We start from the raw sequence: 2,947 nt of genomic DNA on the forward strand, positions 1-2,947 counted from the left end.
CGCAAAGGGCTCCCTGGCCTCGGCTCCTGCCCGCCTCTAACCCACCTCCGCCGGGGGCCCAGAAGGGACCTCCCTGGGAAATCGGCGCCACCCAGCGGGCAGCCGCTTCATTGCGCCTGGGCCGGCAAAGCCACACCCCACGTCTCGCGTGCCTGGGACGCGTCACGGCTATTGGCTTGTTCCTATTGTGGCGTAATTAGAGCCCCGCCCGGCTGGGGTCTCCCAGGCGACCGATATATACAGAGAACCACGTGGAGGAAAAGAATGTGAATTTGGAGGGGGTGGGGCACCAAAAGAAGTGGACCTGAACGTAACGCTGCGGGGCAGCTGGAAAGTATTGGGAAAGAGGAGGGGTCATCGGGAAAAGGCACAGAACTTGAGCCCCGGGGCATGTATATCCACTTCCAGTTTTTAGGGAAGGCTAAATATTCCGGTTCCTTCCCACGCGGCTGGGAGAGGTCTTAGTTGTTCAGCCTCATCTCTTTTTCTCTACTCTTGAGGACACTCTGTGCTCATTTTACTAACATGAGACTAGTGATTGGTTTACCAATCCTCCCTGCGTGGGTAAACGGAGGTACTGAGTGGAAGGAATTCTCTTCGGTCTTTCGAGAAAAAGCCGAGACAAAACTTAAATTTTTGCTGCTCCCATTCTTAATATATAGCCTTAAGTTGAGATGTCCCCTCTCCCCCCATGGTGGCAAAGAAAACCGCACTGCCAGGTAGATTGGTGTAAAGGCAAATGCAGGTTTTCAGTTTCACCTGGACCATCAATCCTTCCAAGTGTCTTTACCTCCCTCTCCTATTCTCCTCCGCTGGTATTTCTGTCCATTACCACTCTCCTCAAGTCCCTCCTTGTCTTCTAGTTCCCAGAGAAGCTAGAGGCAATCAGGAGGGAAATACTTAAATTTCTGCCGACAAACGTATCTGAATCCATTCTTATCCCTGCTCTAGGAGCACTGAAAGAGGTGTCTTTCTTCTTGGCCAAGACGAATTCCATTCTGAATCTTAACCCTTCGTTTCCTTAGGGCCCTTATTCCATCACATTTTACACATGGCTGTTGACTGTGCCAGGTACTCTTCTAGGCATTGGGGATACATCGGTGAACAAAACAGGCACAATCCTTGCCTTGAAGGTGCTTACATCCTAGTAGTAGCAGAAGGACAATGCCAAAGAAGTAAAATATAGAGTATGTTAGATGGCAGGAAGAGTTGTGGAGGCAAAGAAAGCAGGAAGGGGGTTATAGAGTGTGTAAGGTGTTGTCAGAGGTGGCCTCAATGAGAAGGTGACGTTTGAGTGACCTGAAGGAGGGGAGGGAGTGAGTCATCTGGATATCTGCAGAAAGAATGTTCTAGGCAGAGGAAACAATAAATGCAAAGGTCCTGAGTGTACTTGCCACTTTTGAGTGAGAACAAGAAGGTCATTGTGGCTGGAGTGAAGAGAGAGAGAGAGCGTGGGAGATGAGATCAAAGAGAGAAGGGAGGGACCGCACCTTGAAGGGCCCTAAGGCCAACGTGATGACTTGGGCATTTACTCTGTAATGGGAGCCATTGGAAGATTTTGAGCAGAGGAAGGATATGGATCTGACTTTTGTTTTACCAGATCCCTTTATCTACTGTATGGAGAAGAGATCTGAAGACAGCCAGAGTAGAAGCAGGAGACCATTTAGAAGGTCATTGCAATCATTTGGTGAAAGATGATGGCGGCCTGGGTTGGTGTGGTGGCAGGACAAGTGAGAAGTGGTTGCATTCTGGGTGTATTTTGAATGTGGAGCTAACAGGGTTTTCTGATGGATTAGGTATTTGAGAGAAAGGGAGGAATTTTTGGCCTAAACATTAACTGAGAAGGTGTAAGCTGTGGAAGGAGCAGGTTTCTTTTGGGTGAGGGGGATCAGGAGCTTAGTTTAATACATATTAAGTTGAGATGTCTGTTAGGCATGTCAGGATGCCAAGAAAGTGGTTGGATGTACAAGTTTGGCAAGGTCTGGGTTGGAGATATAAAATTGAGAGTCATCAGCATATGGATGTTATTTAAAGCCATGTGGTTAGAAGAGATCACCAAGGGAGCAAGTTTAAATAGAAGAGATGTGCAAGGACTGAATCCTGGAGCTGTCCAACAGAAAATGGTTTTAGAAATGAGTAGGAACCATTGAAGAGACTGAGGAGTGGCCAGTGAAGTAGAGGAAAAAAAATCCAGGAGATGGTGGTATGCTGGAAACTAGAGAAGGAAACCTACCAAGGAAAAGAGAAAGATAGTTCTGTCAAATGCAACATATAGGTTAAGTAAGATGAGTCTGAGAATTGTTTTAGAAGGTTGTTGGTGACCTTGGCAAGAATGGTTTTCCTGGAATCGTGGAGGTGAAAGTCTGATTGGGGATAGGTTCCAGAAAGAATGGGAGGAGAAGGATGGACACAGTATAGACAACTCTTTGGAGTTTTGTGGTAAAGGAAGGAGAGAGATTGGGTGGGAGCTAAAAGGAGAAGTGAGGTCAAGAAAGTTGGTTTTTTTTCTTTCTTGGTGAGGAAGATTGGCCCTGAGCTAACATCTGTGCCAATCCTCCTCTATTTTATGTGTGGGATGCCTGCCACAGCATGGCTTGATAAGTGATGCATAGGTCTGTGCCAGGGATCCGAACCTGTGAACCCCAGGCTGCTGAAGTGGAGTGCATGAACTTAACCGCTACGCCACCCAGCTGGCCCTGAAGAAAGTTTTTTAAACGAAAAATAACTATATGTTTGTATGCTGATGAGAAAGAGCCAGTAGAGAGTGAGAATTGATGATGCGGGAGAGAGAGGTGAACGGCCGGAGCAATGTCCTTGATGAGGTGAGGGGAGGGGATCTAGCATAGAGCGAGGGCCTGGCTTTGGTTTGAGGCACAAAGTGTTCATCCAAAGAAAAAGAGAGAAGGCAGACTATCTGGTCACAGATGCCCAGATGGATGGATGTGGG

The sequence above is a fragment of the Ceratotherium simum genome, chromosome 7, assembly GCF_057802395.1.
Source record: "Ceratotherium simum simum isolate JZ-2026a chromosome 7, ASM5780239v1, whole genome shotgun sequence".
Classification (NCBI taxonomy): Eukaryota; Metazoa; Chordata; class Mammalia; order Perissodactyla; family Rhinocerotidae; genus Ceratotherium; species Ceratotherium simum.